The sequence below is a fragment of the Lolium perenne genome, chromosome 6 (genome assembly GCF_019359855.2).
Source record: "Lolium perenne isolate Kyuss_39 chromosome 6, Kyuss_2.0, whole genome shotgun sequence".
Taxonomy (NCBI): Eukaryota; Viridiplantae; Streptophyta; class Magnoliopsida; order Poales; family Poaceae; genus Lolium; species Lolium perenne.
Genome location: NC_067249.2, coordinates 167,727,127 through 167,747,194, shown reverse-complemented (window position 1 = coordinate 167,747,194; position 20,068 = coordinate 167,727,127). Strand labels below are relative to the sequence as shown.

The 20,068-nt window shown below is 44.3% G+C and overlaps 1 pseudogene; it reads left to right on the top strand.

The window, feature by feature from the left end:
• The first annotated feature begins 18,795 nt into the window (after positions 1-18,795).
• LOC139832551 (small ribosomal subunit protein uS4m-like) lies at positions 18,796-19,731 on the top strand (annotated as a pseudogene).
• Positions 19,732-20,068: the final 337 nt, after the last annotated feature.

Below are 20,068 nucleotides of genomic sequence, written 5' to 3'. Positions count from 1 at the left end.
GATGCTAAAGGATGGATGGAGCCTGGATGCTATCTCTGTTATTGCTGCTTAATGCCCTATTTATACCGATCTAGCTTATAGCTGGGATTTCCAGAAAGATAAGCTCCCTCAGGGAAACTAAACAGAGGTAGAAGATATGTAAATCGTACCTAAAAGGGGAAATGCACTATTGTTATGCGGTTAGCTGATCAAGGGAATATTCCTAGAGGAAGAACAATCATAAAATAAGGAGATAGTCAGTTGGCACTTTTCACACAAGAACTGCTTTTCGTATTAAGCACGGGAGTCGTAAGGAAAGACCTCTGCGTAGCTATCAGAACGAAATAAACGAATTCCGAGGAGCAAGGTATGACCCAGTGGAGGGTAGGGATTAGGATCTGAAGAAGAACATGCTCAACTCAAAGTTGTGTGGGTTAGACAATCCAGAACGAGTTGATCTTTCAACCGCTGACCAATCTTTAGGACTTTAGCCCCTGGTAAACCCTAGCTATGGAGATGTCCCAATTGTAGAACAAGCATAGACAAGGTATGAATTGAAAAGGACTAAGTCTCATGATTGTTGTGCCTTACCTTCCCTACTAAACTAGCTGCCTGCTCTTCGTCCAAAGTAGGATTCCAATTTGCTTCTAAGGAACAAATAGTACCTGGTAAACGTAGGTCCCTGTGCTTCCACCACCTTCAGATGTCGCTTCGACAGGAACCCTATAATGATCTAAATTGGGCCTACCACTGCCATGCTCACAAGCTTTGTCAAAAAGGTAGAACGAAGTTATTCAAAAAGATACCCAGTTTAACAAGTTGATTCTCTTTGGTAGGATCCCAATCCATAACACAGCTAAAAGTGCAAAGATAGCTCGGTTGATCCTGGTCAAACATTTCAGCCTATGAAGGTAAATGCGATGTTGAATTTGATCCGAAAAGAGTGCAGAGGAGGCAGTAGAGGATGCCCTAGTTCGAACCATACTTTTTAGAAAGCAAGTTTTCTTGTTTTGTTGAAGAAGGCGAAGGGCATGTTTTGGCGAACCATAAACGGATGAACCGCGCTTAGCACTGCCAAATTAGCCTTATGTAATACATTTGACATAGGATTTCGAGTTATCCTTTCGGGACTGAACAATTTCCTATTTTGATATGATGGAGAATAAAAATGAAGCGAATGCGTAGGCGCAAGCTGAGTCAAACTAAGTTTTTGCATTTCCATGATCTGGAACCCTCCTGTTCTTTCTCCTTCTATCTTCGATCTATTCTACCTCTTCTTTTTCTTTTGTTGCGTTAGTGAAGTTTCTCAATGGCGGACATCAAGTAGTGAAATGGGTGTATACAACTTGAATATGACTTTGGCCACGAGTACAATCTGGCTTACTAGCCTCTGAAATAGAGACACAGGCTGGTGTGGATAAAGCAAATGATAAGGCCTCCGATCTTTCAAGATATGACGAAAGCAATGTTCGGGTTATTTCGAAATTCCAGTGGTAGACGAAGGATCTCAATCAGAAATGGAAGAAGGAATTGAAAGACCTAACTCTTCTGGTGGTTGACAAACAGCGAGGTATTCCTCGGAGGAAGGGGAGCCCGGGCCAGCGTTGATGGCGTTGAGGCAATAACACACCAGTGGGGCAACCTGTTTCATCAATCTGTTCTCTTTTAGATTTGCTTTTGGGGGTAGGCATTTCCAGTGATTGACCTCGGTTGATAACCAATTGAGCACAAATAGGCTAAGCTTGAAATGAAAGATTCCATTGTTGGTAATGTTGATGGGGAAAGGGAAACGGTAACTGAAATCACATTTCACACCCTGCTATGTGTCTCCACCCGCGAATGCACTTAGAGCGGCTTCAGGACCTGATTTAGACGTGACAGAATCAAACTAAGATCATGAGGATCAGTAAGCATGGTCCACCAGAGCGAGTCTCTTTGGGAAGCCAGTGAATTAACATACTGAGAGTGCAAAGGCCTGGCACTCGAGTCAACAGTGAGAAATAGTTCCTTCGACCCGGGAAGAAACCATAGGTAATGATTGGCTTCTAGCGATTCATCAAATAGGTATGTATCTTAACACCGCGGTCTGACTTCCTATGACTCAAGGTACGTAATTCCAGTTCGAGACTGTACATGTAAAGGAAGAGACGCTGAAGACTGCCTTTTCTTCATGAAAGATAGATTCATTCCATCGTAAGACAGAACAAAATACTACTAGCCAAAGCCTACTTCGGCACATGAAGGAAGTGAGCAACAGCCCTTGGGCATGAGGCGGGTAAGATATGCCTAATCTATTGGGCCGAGAAATACTTCTTTCCCATGGGTACAATATTGGAAATCTTTGTTGCGAAAGAGAGATTTGGTAGGCGGAATGGAGCTCACATCTTATGAACGGAGGAAGCGAAATCCTTAACACTTATTCACAGCTCAAAGCCATAACCATAGAGGCCTAGTCTACGAGAGATTGATCCGACAGGCAACTCCGTGATGTGAGGCGTTTAAGCAATAGTGGAAATCGAAAGTACCGGTAAATGACTTGCCGGGGATCCGCTGAAATACGAGAAGATCCCGACGGTGCATCCCTTTTAGTTTCCCCATCGGCTGAAGTTGGATCAAAGTCCCCGGACACGAATGCTCATTATAGAAAGAACTAGGCCTACTTAGGTAAACAGGCACCCCATCACCACCGTTTGACCCCGATCCTACGATGCCTATTGCTATCAAATCCTCTTTACGAATTCTATAAAGAGGTTTTTCTTTCTCACTAGAAGTCGATTCTCTCTCGAATTCTGAGCCATCTAATTCATCTCCCTTATTAGACACAGAATAATTACTATCTACAATAAATACCTCCTCATTAGATATTTGATCAATATGATTCGTATCATCAACGAATAATAAGTTGAATATCCTTAGAATATCAGTCTTGTGGTTATTATACCAATTATATACAAAATGAAACATGGTTTATTCTCTTGTGTTCTAAATATATGTTCTTTCAGGTTAGGGATTTAGTATTCTTTTGCAAAATATTTGCATATTATTTCAATATGTCGTCATTGACCCAGATGTGGCAATCACATATAGCAGTATATTGCCCCGACAACATGGGATTGGATTGGTATCCTCCGATTTCCATTTACGATTTTCTTTTCTATCTAATTTCATGCTTTAAATGTCATCCAAATTGTTAGCAGATGAGCGAGAAGGCAACTATCTCTTGCAAGTTCTTTATTTCTTTTATTGACGCAATAGGTGTTGTTATGTTCCCAGTACTACTTGGTTGTTCTGAAGCATCCTTTCTTTCGATATAAAAGCGAATGAACTACGCATTCGACCCTTATCAACAAGGTCATCACTTGTACCAGGTCTTACAGCTGCTGCACTTCATCTCAATGACGTTAGGAAACCCTCGCCTGCAATTGGTTAGTGCGGTAAATTAGAGAAGAGATTTGGATTCCTTTCCTTTATTAGGTGGCCGGTGGCTCGTGTGTGTTGGTACTTTTTAGAAACCTACTATGGAATCAATCAACAGTAGGTTTCTGAGTTCATCAGGTGTGCTCGTGCATGAAATGCTTTGAACAAGAAGCTAGTCAGAAAAAGGGGCACGCAGCTACGCGATTCTAACTGCTCTTGGTTTTCTACGTGGGAGGATAACATATCTTAACGAGGGAGGGCCAAGGCATCCATCGGTCGTAGACTCTAAAGCCCTCTGTTGAGATTCTTTTTGCAAGCTAAGACAATGAGGAAGGTAACGTACGGATTCCAATGTCCACTCACTCAGTTCGATCGATCATTCGACCACCTACCTACGCGCTATTGTGTGTGTGTGAGGATGCAGCCACGTTTCTACCTGGGATGCCTGCGGAGGGCTTCTGGTAGTGCTTAGTAAAAAAGCCATTCCGATATACTACTTTGGGTAAAGAGAGTTCGAACCTGTGGACACCAACGGATCTCCAAAATGGTTGATGACTCCCACAAGGCAGCATTCCCGTGAAATTGTTTTGGGACAATTCTAGTTTTACTAGCGGTAGCTCAGCCAAGTAATCTGGTATCTCACCATTAAGACGGTTACCTAGCAAGTTCAGCTCTGTGAGGTTCTTGCATCCTTTAAATGAATGTATCTATAATACTCCAAGTCAGATTGTTATTGTGCAATATGAGTGACTGCAGAGAGTTGGCTTGACATATCTCGGCTGGGATAGAACCTGAGAGCTGGTTGGTTTCTGCAGAGAATGCTGCAATGGCAGCACTGGCAGAGGCCCACTGAACATGTTTTCTGCAAGAGATATGGATCGAACACTCGCCCTGTTCCGTATCCAATCTGGAATATGACCCGAAAGTCCTTCAACGAAAAATGTGGCAATAGCTTCTAAATCTGCAAGTTCTTCAGGGATAGAGCCTGTGAAGGCATTGAAGGACAGATTTATGAGCGTAAGCTTCTTGCAGTTACTAAGCTCTTTTGGTATGCTCCCACTGAGCCCAGCACCTTTGCAAACAGCCGAGTTAGATTGCCCAGCTCACAGATGTTGGCAGTTCAGCATTGAAGTTGTTCTCTGATATATCAAGTTCCTTCAAACTTTTGAGACCACCAATTGACCAAGGGATGGTGCCTGTGAACTTGCATCCGGGGAGTTGAAGAACTTTTAGCAGCTTCAGGTTACCAATCTCTTCTGGAATGCTTCCACTAAGACCATTCTGTCTCTAAATTAGCAATTCCTGATTTTCCAGTTGACCAATCTCCCTAGGTATTGGCCCCACCAAACTGTTTGATGAGAGATCAAGTGTCAACTGGTTCACCAACGCTGTTATTCCCGGGAATATTGATCCAGTGAGGTTATTCTGGCTTGCATCAAGGTGCTAGAGCCGAGACTGGTTACCAAAAGCTGCTGGTATCGACCCGTTGAATGAAAAAATGTGAAGGTCCAGGATCTCCTCGAGGATGAACGCCCAATTCGATCCTTGAAAGACCCATTGCACTACAGCGGCAGCTCGGGCTCGAGCAACGGCGGGAGATAAGTCTTCTCTTCATTCAGCATTCAGTCTATCTTCGGAAAGCTGCAATAATTGATGCACGCAGACGATGTGAAATGCTTTCTTGATGAGCGCTATAGGTGGTGCCTAGACGCTAGGAAAAAGTGAGGATTATAGCTTCTGCCCCATAGACCATTCGGAAATGAGAGGAATTTCACTCCCATCGACTGAGAAAGAAATCGGTGGTCTATTGATTCGAGAGCTAGCCGAATAGCTTAACTATCAGTGACATATGCGAACGATCAGTAATGAAAAAGGTAGAAAAAAAAGATCCATCTGCGAGTGGTTCGGCTTTTTCCTAAGCAAGGACGGAGCCGTCGAGTGAGGATTGGCTGAGCGTGCTTTCGCTGCTCGTGGTGGAGTACTCTATGAATTATTCGCTCTATTATTGCCTCAGGATGTGATCGGGATTAAGCCGCGTGTCGATCGATACCCGGGGGGGGGGGCCGGACTCAAGGGATTCATTCTTTTTCGCACTAATGGAGGACATGAATTCTGGGCAAATTATCTATGTTACAGTCTATTAAAAAAAGGACTTCTAATAAGAAATTATTCTGCTGGCTCGCCTATAAATAGAAGCTTCGGCGCACTCTCTATTTTGCGGGACAAGAAAGAAGCCATGGATATCGCTGCAAGACTTTCCTTCATTCCTCAGGAAATTCTCAATATAGAAAACAATAGGCTCGAACTAGAGCAAATCCTGGGTGTCATCTCGGCGCCTGTGTTTCTGGCTTCCGTCGATCCAGGTGATATACACAATCATATACTTCATCTGAGGAATGCAATCCACATTCTTGAAAACAGTAAGAGGGCGCTGCTGGAAGAACAGCAAGAGCTCATCGTGGCGGCGGCTGCCCAACCGTAGAAACGAAAATAGAAAAAGGTAGTTACTCGTCTATCTCAACGTAAATGAACGAAGTCACTTAAGTCTTCCTACTACTACTGCTCCTTCTTACTTATTTTCGTTTTTTCAGGATCTAAAGAAGAAGAGGTTTTCTTAGCGGGCGTGAATCCGGTAGCTTCTACTTCTGTTCTGTTGTCTCACTTATGAGGAGCTGGTACTTCCTGATCAAGAGTGTAGTGAGCATAAGTATTGTATTGTTCAGTATTTTCTTTTCAGGTGTGGTGTGTAGAGATATCTCATGTATCAAGTGAAGGTGTGGTGTGTAGAGATATCTCATGTATTGCCTTTATGAATAATACTTATGTATTGCCTCTTCTTCTTGTTGTAGAAGAATACTGATGTATTGCAAAGACCTGTTGTTGTTTTATTTCTTTATGTCCCTTTATGACAAAGACTTTCAGATTGTCGATTAATAAGATCTACCTCTTTCTCGCAGCAGAGTATTCGAATGGAACCGCTTTTTCGGCTAGTATTTTTGATTATCACAACACTTCTTCTTAGACTGGACTACTTATCATTGCAAGGCCGCTAGGTTTGACTTCAGAAACTTTTGATTCGGCTAGGAAGTTGTTCTTTCACTGCTGATGAGACTGCTTTTAGCGTAAATAAAGGCACGCTGTGAAAGAATCCACTCGTGTGAACTAGGTTTGCAGGCCTTTTGCATTCTCAAGAGACTTCTGCCTTGAACTGTTTTTTGCTATCAACTACTTATTGCAGTTATCCACTACTGTATTTGGTCTTGCTTGAAAACTCCTTACTCTGTAGAAGGAAAGAATGAAGAAGCGACGAAAGCCCATTAGAAAAAGATCCTAGAATGCCCCAACTAAAACGGAACCAACCACTCCATTCGTCTTTCATTGGAATGACCCCTGAGCTGCTGTCTCGAGCTTGATTGCACATTCGGTGAAACCAAACCCCGATACCAGATTCATAATAGTAGCCGGGCAGGACCCCTTTCTTTCATCAACCATCATTCTCCCAGCCTTCTCTTCTAAGCTAGAACTAGCTGAACTCAAGTCCTCGCTTTGTGTGGGTTCCACTCTCTCTTTGGACTGCGTAAATAGTGCGTGCTGGTCCCCCTTGCAGAGAACAAATACGTCATTTCTTGACCAACTCTTCGATATCTTGCCGCTGGTTCATATCTAGATCTGACTTAACAGAACAGACAACTAAACCTCGATCGGAGACAGCATTGAGCAGACAAGAAATTCTCTATTGGGCAAGGCCCTTGACTAATCGATATCAAGGTATCCCTGTATTAGTAGGAGCACTAGCACTTATGGTGTGACTGCAAGGGCGTCATCTACGGAATGCTCGGACTTGAAGGTGAGTGAGACAAAACTCATTCCATTCCTAAGGTTATAGAAAACAAGCAAGACTCTCCCTAAACAAGCAATACGACACCTTATCCTCGCGGGACTCGCCTCTTCTAGTTATCCTTGGGCTCTCCTCTTCGTCTCTAGCAATGTGTGCATCCAGCTTTTCCTGTAGATAGTAGTGGTATGCTCAACCAATTCAATTCATACCTCTTGGATGTGTTTCTACTGTGGAGAAGCAAAGGGGGGCCTACCGATCTGTCTTATCAACCGGAAGCAAAGGCTTTCTCGTATGAGTAGTATCATTATTAAACTAAGTACCCCTTGTTTTGATGAAAACGGAGGGGTATAACAGCTGAGTCCTTTGAAGCAAGCGCAAAGCGAGCTTCGGGAACAGTTGCCCTACGAAAGCCGTTGCACAGGAAACCAACCTTGTGCGGTCGTTTTCGAGCGCAAGATTAGCATTGAATCAAGCGCAAACTTCGAGTATAAATTGGAGGGAGAGCTCCTGAGACTTGTTGACTCGAAGGGAAGAGGTGATAGAGATATGCGAACTCGGATCTCGTATCCGCTGATCCCTCCTTCGTTGGAGGCACTTTTCATTGCTCTTGTTTGGCTCCGAGCCTTAGCCTTATTTCTTGACCCGTTTTCGGACCCATTCCCTTTAGAAATGAATATCGGTTCAACTGTTTAGCGGTTTCGGCTCCCATAATCCCATAAGAAGAAGTGTTTTTCTTTCCCTTACAAGGGCGCTGCATTCTACATAAACTAATCGATAGAATCTCAGATATCATTAATACTATGAATAGGTGATATTCTACTAATCGATAGAAGAGGAGATATGACAGAAAAGCACGAGATCGAAGAGGGGATTTCTTCGTCCCATCTCTTGTATGCCCCACCTTGACTTGCCATCATGGCTACACCCATTTCATCAATTGGAGTAGACACTGTTGTTTTCACTTGATTTCACAGAGAAAGCGGATAACGCGGGATAGCTAGGTCCACTAGAGTCTACATATTATAGGATCAGGGCTCTCGAGCTTAATAAAAAGTAGCTGTAACTATCGACCGGTCTCTCTCATTCAGCTCCGATATCTCTAAAATCTTACGCCGACAGGAGCGATTGATGGACCCAAGACAAGGATAACAGGTCGGGATGGAGAAGAGGGAAGTTCAAGTATAAATCCTGTTTCTTTGGACCCCGGGGAATCTGCAGATCAAGTTAAATAGGAGCGCATCCCGACTTGTGATGTGGGGAATCCATCCCTGCATTCACCCAAGCCCCTCACCCTCACTCATATTCTTGGATTTTCGGCTATAGCCGTAAGGAAGCAGAACCAACCTAGAAGGAAGGTAAAGGTGCCTGTGCTACGAGAGAAGCGAACACCCGCAAGCATTACTAATTCAAAGTGGGCAGCTACATGTATTTCCCGTCGTGGGCAGCGGCTTGAGCCTTAGTAATATAATAGATGGATGTGGAGGATGTGGATGCGGATGGCGTGGAGTCCGGCACAGGATGTGTGGTATTCAGATCGGTGGATCACAACATGTTCGTAAAAAAACAGAAGTGCTTGGGAGATTTCACGCGTGTGACGGAAGATGGTCCTTGGCTCTTCCGAAACAACGTGGTGTTGGTTGAACCATACGACGGATTCACGAAGCCGGAGAAGGTGGAACTGTTCATGTTCCCTACTTGGATGCATATACACAAGCTTACGGAGGGCTACCATAAGTAGGCTTTTGTGATGAAACTAGCGGGGAAGGCAGGGAAGTGCGATTGGCTTTCTTATTCGTCTAAGTAAGGTGCATTGGCTTCCTGCTTGACCTGAACCGAAGCAAGTCCTTCTTTTATTTAATGATTGGCTCTCATAGCGCTTAGTGTAGTAGGGGCCATCCGCTTTTGCTATCATTCTAAGCCTTCGAGCCTACGCTTGCTTTACGCGAGCAATGAGGATGCGCGTTACGTTACTAAGGCTTTAGGCTTGAGCTACTTTCACCGTGAAGAAGAGGACTTCATCTCTTCACTTACCCAAGGAAACTTGGAAATAACGCGTCTGGCTTGGAAAGCTAGTTAGGGATATTCGATAGAGGAAGGACCCGAAGCCGAACTAGGAAAACAGGGAAGTACGTACGAAACTAAAGGGATGTCGTCAAAGGGGAATTTGCTTATTACCTACGTCTCAGTTCGGCGAGGTCATAGAAAGGAGCAATTCTCTTGTGCAAAGGCTAGTTTTGAAAGAAATGAAACAGAGAAATGTTGGGCGCCAAAGCCCACAGCAAATAGGAATGCAGATGGAAATAAAGTATCTTTGGGAAAACGGGATCCACATTCTAGGAACGGTCATGCAAATGAGAAAAAGGCATAGGTTTCTTACTCCACTGAGCACACTACATTAGGGAAAAGCAGTTGAGCATCAAGAAATAATTAGGATAGGATGGACCTTTTCACAAAGAAAGTAGAAGCAAAAACAGTATCAATTTCTACTCCGCATTCGCATGAACCTTTGGTGGTATCCTTCAAATCTTCTTCCTAGCTCTGACCGGGTTGCGTAAAGACCCCTAGAGACACCTCCTCATGCAGGCAGCTAGTGTTTCTTCTTCTTTTGAAACAATAGAGATTATCACGCCCAAGCCATATAAAATAGAGAGTGGAAATGCCAGTTTTGAAAGAATTGGCACTTGAAAAGAGGTGATCTGCTTTTGGCCTTGTATCGGGCAGCGGGACGTTATGAAGGGCAGCTAAAACATGACTCTTGCGATGCTGAATCATCGATTGATAGAGGTGCTGAGAGGGCTGTGACTGCAGTAGCCTCACTGTTTCCCACCATCACTAGTACGTGGGGTCCCGAAAAACAAAGAAGAAAATGCACGTATAAAGGTGGATTGGGTTAAGCATCTAACTAACTAGATTCCTTACTCCCAGCGATGACCTATAATAGAATATGAAAAGCAATGTTTCCCTTAATCTCTCCCATCCTGGATAGATAAATCAAGGTCATGCGTAGCTCGTATAAAAAACTAGAAATGAATTATTGCCCTCCGGCGAAAGGAAAAGATTGTTGGTACGAAAGCCGCTATTACACCACTTGAGGGCTGAACCAACCTCATGCTCCATCAGATACAAGAAACAGCCCAACTCGAGCTTATCGATCTGAAATGCACTTTTCAACCAATGCCTTAGCGAGAGAATGGAGGAGTAGACGCCTCTTCTTATAGATGGACTATGTTTTCTCTTTTTATATGATTATTCGAGTTAGGTGGTTGAGATGCTTCTCTGAGGGTTGTTCTTGATAGGGCAGCTTCTAATACAATCAGTTAAAGACGTAGTTCAAGTTTGGTATCTACTTTAAATCGAATGAAAAGGAATGCACTCCCTTTGGTCGGGGTTCGCCATTCGATGCCTCAACCAAAGGGATTATTGGAGGTGGTAGTATGAGCCAAGATAGTCGTGAGATACGTTAAGCTGCTAATATGTCCATCTTTGTATCCATACGGAGGGAGAAGGGAAGGCCCATTGATCCTCTTATGAGTCGCTTAACTAAAGCTCGAACGATGTCCCTTCTGGTTCGCCCGAGATTCCTGTAATAATGCTTGATCCATAGTAACGTAAGTAGAAATGGGGAGGTCGAAGCTAGCGATCAAGCTGCTCCATTAGACCCGAAGCTTTCTTCTTATCCCTTTTGTCTTCTTACGTAGGATGATTTCATCCGAGTGTGTGTAAGGCGGGTGGCATTCTTAGCCATAAGCTCTAAGCAACCACCTACTTGTAATATGGTATCCTTTCTCTCTTCCTGGGACTTGAGGGGAGGTTAGTACCGCGAATAAAGTAGTACTCGCTATCCAGCCAGTCATCTACTTGACAAGTTTGGAAAGAATCTCTCGGAAAAGAGAGCGCAATGTCTCTTTGCTTGTGCCACCCGGGCGGAAGATATATCTCGAGTCGAGCTCGTCGAAGAAGAAACAGCTACTGACATCCAGGGATGAGGGCTCAGATCAGAGTGAACAAACAAAGTGCGAAAGAGATCGAGAAGGGGAAGCATGCGCCCGAAAGGGGGGCCATTGCTCCATGTATAATATAACTCGGGATGTTTAACGATCTTATATCCCCATTGCTAAACGCAATAGGAAGGGCACGAAACGTGTCTCCTTCTACACAGTTCTGAAAATGGCTTCCGTCGCTCACAGCAGCTTCTCTAGTTTCATTATCGCCAAAAACAAAGGAAATCGACTTAGTCGCTCGCTTGTACCTCCATTTCCAATGGCTAATTCACGCATGTTGTACTTCTCCATAGTTTGCTCGAATCGAACTTGTCCGTACCGACATAATCAGTATCTCCCGGACTACCAAGGCAAAAAACCCAGTAAACTAGTGACTTGAATCATACTTCCTTCCTCTTTGATTGAGGAAACCTAACTACTTGAACTGCTTAAGTCAAGAACAAACAGATGGAGTATTTCTTCCTTTCGAACTAGAAAAAGTTAGGCTACAGCAAGCGCAAGTCATCCCCTTGCGAAGTGCAAAACAAGGGAAATCTGACTTCATAAAAACAAGTTGAGCTATCGTTCCCTTCATTGACCTACTAACTCGTGATACAGCGCGCGTTTCTTCCTCAGAATCTCATTTCAAAAGGCATGAACCATCCCCTAACTTGGAAGGGGACAGGAACAGAAGACACATGACAAGCCTTGTTTCCTACTTGCTGACCCTAGAACAACAAGAGGCAACAGGCTTGCTTAACACTCGAACAAGAGGAAATCGCTTCGTCTTTTTGCCCTTGGCGCGCCTTCTACTTCTGTCGGCACAACTACGTATTTATTAGAATAGTGCTTTGCTCGGTCCTGCTTTGGACCTATGATCCACTGGTGATTAATCAGCATCTACAGCTTTCGCTTTGGGTCGGGAATTTTGAGAGATTGGCTCTATAGAAAGGGAAGCGAGTCTTTGAACTATGTTAGCGCCGAGGGTTCACTAAACCTACTGTCCTTCGACTTTCGTGTTTCGTAACTCATTAGATTCCTAGCTTTTTAGCGGGGGCTTTGGCAGAGAAATAGCTAGATCTGTAACAATCCAAATAAGTCGGTGTTCAGTTCATTAGAGCAAGGAGAAAGTGCACTAGATAGACAGGTTGGACAATGAGGGCTTTTACTCTCCCTATCTCGAGTAGGATCATTGAAAAGAAAGAAAACGAATGGTTTATCGGCAATGGTTTCTTCAACTGGCTTGTGCCACAGCTCATAGCTCGAATCGGGATTGGAAAAACGGAAGGAAAGTAAGGCGCTAGAGCCTCTGATGAGGAAGACCTCGGATCTTTCAGAAGGAATAGGCCTACTTGCTTTAGCTTTTATGGTTCACCGCGGTCTTCTTCTTCCTAGCCCAAGGCGGTTTCTCTCTCAAACTGAGTCAAATCCGTAAAATTGTAATGAAGAGGAAAGCAGCGGCTTTGACTCTCTCACCTAACAGGTCGGTATTCATGTCCACCAGAATTGTCTACTGATTGGCTGTAGTTTACTTCCCGATCGAAGGATCCGAATCCTGTTTAATAAAGACCCATTGCCACCTAGGTATCCTTTATCTTCTCTCGTTCCTCTTTGGACAAAGGTTTCAAACCACCAACTCTTGAGAAATCTCTGAGGAGTATGCATCTGGGTAAAGCAATGAATAGGATGTAGATGAAGCCCGGTATGACTCAACGTTTTCACTTTTTGCAAGGTCTGATGATCAACGAGCTAAAAAAAAAGGGGGGGGGTATGCGCGCGGGTACCGGTGCAGTTAATAATTGAGGTCAGTCGACCAGGATCTTATGACTCTTGTCCCTTTCAAACTTAATAGATTAGAGGATTCTAGCGATCCAGGCGGGTAAAATGAAGCAGACGTGGCAGCCGCAGTAATGATCCAATACCTTTCGTTCTCTTTAGCACTCATTTCGAATTCCTTTAGCTTGGATCTTTTGAATCTGGATAGTTATGAGTACAAAACTCAATAATCTTTCCTAGGATCCCGTGAGGAAGAAGCAAAAGCAGCTGTGGACGATGCTGGAGGCAAGCCTGCAATGTGGGATTATGAAGCCTACTTAGTTCAGAACTTTTGTGATGATGAGCAATCACATGCATACGCAGAACCTAAAATCTTAGGTGGTGTGACCAGATCAAATAAGTTTTGCTGCTTAATGCTCATTTTATTTTGTTTTGGCAAAAGAAAGACATGCTGATGCAAATGATCGAGCGAAGGATTACGTACAAAGATTTCTCCTTGCTTTTCAGCAACCACCGAAAAGCAAGAAGAAAGCAATCATAGTACGCGGCACACACCGCTGACGAATGAGATTGATGTCCCAAACCAACACAGGTTCAAGACTAAGTGCAGAACCAAGAATGCCGTGGATAGAAAAGTGAGTGCTTCCTCAAGCTTCATGAAGGAAGGGTCCAAGGACCTAAGCGACAACCTCTACGAAAAAGAAAAACCTATATATACATAGTGGTATGTGTTCGCTGACACTAAATAGACTTGGCTCGGGGCAGAACTGAGTGGCTAGGCTAAGTTCCCTAGTCTTCTATTGGCCTACCCACCCCTACGACATGGAGGCGCTTACCCTTCTCCAACAAGCGTTCCACCACGCGGCGATTGATTACCGCTTTCCGTCTCAATCCGTTCCAGACCAAGCCCCGTCTCCGATGCGGTGGAGATGGGGGTACCTTTCAATCAAAGTGATGGGGTCCTTCCGCGAGCCATAACAAGTGTTAGTCTCGACCATCCAAAGTCGCAATGGGTCCAGTCTTAAAGAATAAGAAGATGCGAGGCCATATCACATTCTAGTCGTATGATGACCGGAGCGTTGCGCCAGAAGGTAAGGTGGACAGACCAGAGGAGTAGGGGTGCTTCCGATACCACCATGATCGGTAATGGAACGCTACGCCCTTGCTTTCTTTATGCCTAAAGGCTAATGGAATGAATTGAGGTTTAGTAAAAGCCATTCGATTGATCGAAAGGAAAACCAAACCTGTAAAGAACTTCTACTATTGATTGCCGGTGCGCATTAGTCCGACCAGATTCTAGATGATCTGCCAAAAGCTCACCGCCTCGTCCTATTCCATTCTTTTTTCTTTGAATGGAGCCTTAGCGAGTTCCGTTGCAGCCAGTTCGAATTCGGACAGTAGGCCTCCCAACTCGCTACAAGGCAAGAACCAACCACTATAAGTAAACTCCAATAAAGAAGCTTGGTGGAAAAAGAGATAAAAAGCTACGTCTCTTTGATCAGTTATCCTTTCCTAAATAATAGGTTTGAGACCCTCTACTCTATTTGTCTAGGCTGGGGTTAGGATGTGCATGTTTACCAAATGACTTGACGCGAGCCAATGAAGCGCTGCTAAGGCGCTCCGGCTTTCCCCTGTTGAGTCGCTCTTTCCTGACCTTCTAAGTGAGTTCTAGCTTGAGCTGGCATAGTTTGTTCCCTTACTTTAGCTTGTAGGCCAAGGTTGAGAATCCATACGGAATGGACGAGGAATTGAGGTAGGGAAAGGAAAGGTAACACCCAAAGCATCAAATGGACACGAATACATCTTAGTGGCTATTTCTTACTACCCCAAATGGGTTGAAAGCGGCATCTTATCGAACACTGACATCGGAAAAAAGTGGCCTACTTGAAAGAAAAGAGAATCCGCCTTTCTTTTCAAAAGAAACTACTGGAATGAAATCAGCTCCGGGTAGAGATGGAGGGGGCTTCGTAGCTTGACTTTAACGGATCCCTTGCTTCATAGAATAGATGGCTAAGCTGTCTTCTTTCTCTTGGTTTCAATTCTCCTATTGGTATTGCCGAGTCTTCTACTTCAACGTACGGATTCAAGCCCAGTAGGTCCACTCCGACTTAAAAAGAACCTTGCTTCAAATGTCCATTGGGAGTTCTAACAGATGGTAGCTTCTATAGCGGATGTCGCCGCTGGTCTTTCTATACTAGAATCTGTAGTCTAGTCTCAACTCAAAGCTTCGCTTCTGACAGGTTTTCATTTGATTTCTTTACTATTGGGTCAAGTCAAGGGCTGCTGTACTGGGTCAATTGGTAATCGATCGGGCAATTCGTTAAACGATATCTGTATTATGAGTACCTCTTCTGAACCATACCGCTCTTCTGGTAAACGGTCTGAATCAGTCAAAAATGAGTTCCTTCTTCAAATCCATCGGTCACATCCGCCCTGCTGTCTCAATCGGTCGAACTGTATCGGTCAACTATAGGAAACTGGCTTGGTAAAGGTCAACGGTCCTGTTCAAGCATTGGCGCATAACGGGAGGCTAGCTCAGTAGATTAGTTCTTTAGTTTAGGAGTGAATGCTTTGCTTTCTTTTCTGTGATCTACTCGTTCATGAATTCCATCAAAATAGTAAATAGAAATAATTTCAAATCACCAATCATAACATAATATGCTATTCTTGTGAACGAAAGAGATATCCGATTTGAGAGTCAGGACCTTAAAGCTGATTATGGTGAATCCGGTGATAAGACTGGCAAAGCTTCTTTGCTCTAGGTAGAGGCGGCTGTGCTTTTCATTTTCTTTTATCTTTCCGCGAGGGCCTCTGCTTTCCTCGAGGGAATACGACGAGCACTCATCTCCAGCATTCAGGTGGTCCTATCATCTCTATTTCCTCCCGACATTTCCTTCTCTAGTCAGGGAAGCCATAATCAGTCAAGAAGAAGTATATCTATAGGGAGTTTCTAATAAGAGAACTGGATGTGCGAAACTTGTGTCAAGAGGGGTGTAGAAAGGAGAAAAAGCATAGTTCAAACTAGCCTCATCACAAAAAAAAAAGCCCATGATCAAATGTCTTCTTTGAGGTGGCACAAAGACGAAAGTAATTAGTTCAACAAGGCCGATGATAGAAGGGCTGGGCCTAATTAATTGTTCTGGTATAGAGATGAATGAGAGGATGGAGATGCAATTTGCAAAGATAGTGACCATATCACAATTCTACTTGTTGATTTGTTCCTGTTTGTTGATTCTTCCAATTCAAGCGATAGTTGAGGATCAGGTTTGATCAACTTTCGTTATGCTTGTCCTGCAAAGCTGGATCTATGGTTCGGTTGCTTTGAATGTCCTGTTCCGCCTCGACCCGGCCCTTACCTCTTTCTTTACTCGGTTTTTCGCAGGGGCATCGAATTATTTGACAAAAGAAACGCCAGTTTCAAAAGGAATGGCACCGAAAGGTGTCAGATGATGATTGAACTGAACTATCTGAATCTGAAACCGCCGACCCGACTCGTGCTTTTTTGACTCAGCTTTTGCAGGATCCTGTGAGGCATCGAATTCTTTGGCAAGTCTCTTCTTGCTAGTGTTGTACGCGTTTTATTCCTTCGCCCGACATGCTTTCGTGATAAAAGAAACAGAGCAACATAGCGTGAGGTTCCAGAGGTTGCTGAGCCGGATCAGTCGTGTAAGCTATTTACTACAGCCGTCTTAGATGGCCCCAGGTATCCTCTTCGGCTTGATCTTTCCTTTGCTTCGATCGCCAACTTGTATATCGCTTGCTTTCCATATTCCACTTTGACTTTATTTAGTATTGGCTTAAGGCTGTTGGTTCAACCGACTATAAGAAGTTCAAGAAGGGGTCCCGGCTCGGGGGCGGGGGTATCTTACCTCTTTTCCTCTGCGTTCGTGACAAGCTAGTAGGCACTCTTGTTTGGGTTGGCTCATTCCCCCGGAAAACGAATATTAAGAAGATAGATACCATTCCGTCGATACTAGATTCATTCTTTCCGCGAGGGCCTCTGCTTCTCTCTCGTTCGGTGGGAGAGTATGGTAGTTGTCCTTCAGCATCTCTCTCGTGCTCAATGCCATTGCTCGATATGATGCGAAAGTAAATTCTATACCAACGGCATCGTATAACAAAACAATAGCTCTTGTCTAGGGAAATGCAAAAAGTATGAGGCCATAACATCCGTACCAACACCGACGAACCGACCCGGTTAAAGAACAACCGCGTGCTCAATTCTTAGTTCTGCTCTTTAGCCAAAAGGGTAACGGAATAATTGCGCTGTCTATAGGTGGAGATGAGCTGACTCAAACGAATGGTCATGCCAATGACAAAAAGGACATCCACACTTAAGCTTATTACTCGATTACTGTTAGACCCATGTTGTATGCCCTCATTAGGAGCCCGCAAGCCACTCCTACCTCGCGGGTGATGCATTCCCTTCTCCAGGTACTAAAAGTGATAAATAGGCTCGATTCTCATAAGAAACATGCCACTGAAACCAAAGGAAGTACATATATATTCTTAGACGGAAGGGAGGGACTAGGGCAAGATAGCTTTATCACGACAGGGCTGCATCGACCAATCGCTTTTCATTGAGAATAGGAACGAACTGCTTTCGTCTTGATCTTTTGGATTCGCCGGCCTGCCTAGCCTAGGTTGTTGTATACTCAACTTGAGTTGGTTTTGTTCCTTCGCGGGGCACTTTTAATACTCAACTAAAGAGCAGGCGCCTTCCGGGGCCTCGGATCCAGAGGTTCCGTGGAAGGAGGAAGGCTCGTTTCATTATCGAATATCGTGTAGAACTCACTTGCCCTGCCTTTTGCTAGGAATCCTATCGTTATGCTTTGGTCGGGTTATCCCATAAATCAAGGGCCCTACTATTCTATTATTTATTGTTCAGATCTGAAAGGACAGATAGAAAGCTTAAACCCAGCTTGGGGAGAAAGACGAATCTTGGCGAGAGTAAGGAATCGCACCCTTAGCGTGAGGGGAATAGCCGGTTTCCTTTCCTTAACTAGACCACCTTACGGTAGCTCGACCGGGCACGTCAACGTATGTATTCTGTCTTCCCAATCAAACATTAGTCATTGCAGCTATTTAATAAGTTCAGATGGTAAAAGCGGAGAAGCTTGAGAACAGCCAGCTCTTCACATTAAACTCCACCCCAGGTATCTCTACCTGTAGGCGAGAGGGTCCTCGTTCTTCGGAGATGCGCTGGCGCTGCTGAAGTGGATTGGGATGGCTGCGCCAAAGTCTACTGATCTATTAAGAATTTGCAACATAAGCTTTAGTGCCTTGCTATGGCGAGGTCGTCTCCCGCCGTAGTCGGTGAAGCTTGATAGTATCCTCGCATGAATTCACATACGTAAGATCCCGGTAATCTTCAGGACCATGGACATCGTGAACGAACTGGCCTCTCAATCCTCGATGGTGGTACCCATTCTGCTAGTGCGAAAGCTGTTCCCGTTTCTTCGTGATCCGATCCGGTATCAGCGGATACTTGATTCCCTTCCGGCGAACAGAAAAGAGAGATACGAAGGAGTAATGACGAAAGGTTGATTGTTCGTATGTTCAGTGATGGCGAGCCTGGAACCAATCAAAAAAACCTGAAAGAAGATGCGTAGGCCTTCAATCATGGTGCAATGAATATCGTAGATAGAGTGATTTCGATCTCATATAGCTAGCTGGAGTCTTTCCTTTCAAAGTGAAACGATTTTCCTTTTACGTTGAGATATTTGAATTGGATTTTCTTTCACCACTACTATCGTAACGCACAGAAAACACAGACGTTACCGCTCGCTTTCAACCACCGCCACTTTACCTGAGCACTGTGACGCAGTCGGTCAAGTATGGAGTTTCTGCTAGTATATCAAGGACTTATGAGAACTGAAAAGCAAAAAAACTAGGCAAAGGAATTCTCATAGTTCATTGAATTAAGGGAGGACCATTCGTGGGGGGTTCGTGGAAGAGTTGGGTTCGATTCCCTTTATACGCGATGTGGCGAAAAAGACTGATTCAACGAAATATGCCATGCCAGCTTTCAGATTTAAAACGTGTCGTCTACTTCCAGGAAATGTTCGGAACAGAGAACTTTCTCTAATCCAACGCCGCATTCTCCGAAGATTGAGGAACAAGAGGAGATCCATTAAAAGAAATCTTTCTCAGAGAGAAAATCTAAACAGTAACATCAAATCACAAACTACACGAAAGTTGTCCATTTATTATGGGGATTTACCCATAAGGGAGATGCACAGAGGAAGAGAACGAACTTCATATATCCCTTTTTTACTCAATCAAGAAACAAGATCGGACGTGATTCCGGTTCGTCTCCATTTTAGTGACACTCTTCCTCAAGCAAGGCAGCCGATAAGTCATCGAAGGGTTTGTTTGAATAATGGACTGGTAACCATTACTCATTTGAAAGTTTCCCACGGTGATCTAATATCTTTTAAAGAAAATGACGCGAGAACCCGCGGTGAAGAAATAAGGAGATCTTTCTATATCGACATATCAGTTGGAAAAATCGTAGGCAAATTCCTACCGGCCAAAATCTGGAGAAGAACAAAAACAGAATGGTTCCGCTTACTCACAACTCAGAGGGGATGCCGCTTACTACTCAAATCCTTATTCATTTGGATCTTAAAGGCGCTTGCCAATTTATACCTGCCAGGCAGCGCCTTCCTAGTAGGATTATTTGTGGGTCTATTAGCGGCAAGTTCCACCGCAATGGCCGCGGGTCCCCCGACTGGATGACCGGGGATCCAAATGAGAGACTCCTCCGTAAGACCGAGAAGCAACTTCTAAAGGTCAGCGAGGAGTTGGATCAGGTGACTGCCCAAGCTGTGGCAAACGCACAGCTGTTCCCTTTGCCGTTACCGGGTACAAATGCGGCGGAGCAAGCTGACACCATCCGTTCCATTCTGGAACATGATCTGGATGGTATCCATCTTAATCAGCGAATTCGAAGAATCCGGAAATGGCTCCAACCGGGAGAAATCGATAATTCCGAAAGCCTATTCTGGGTCCAAATAATTGATCAACTCAACAGGTTGATGCCTTAAGACCCTTACTCGCACGCATATGTCTGAAT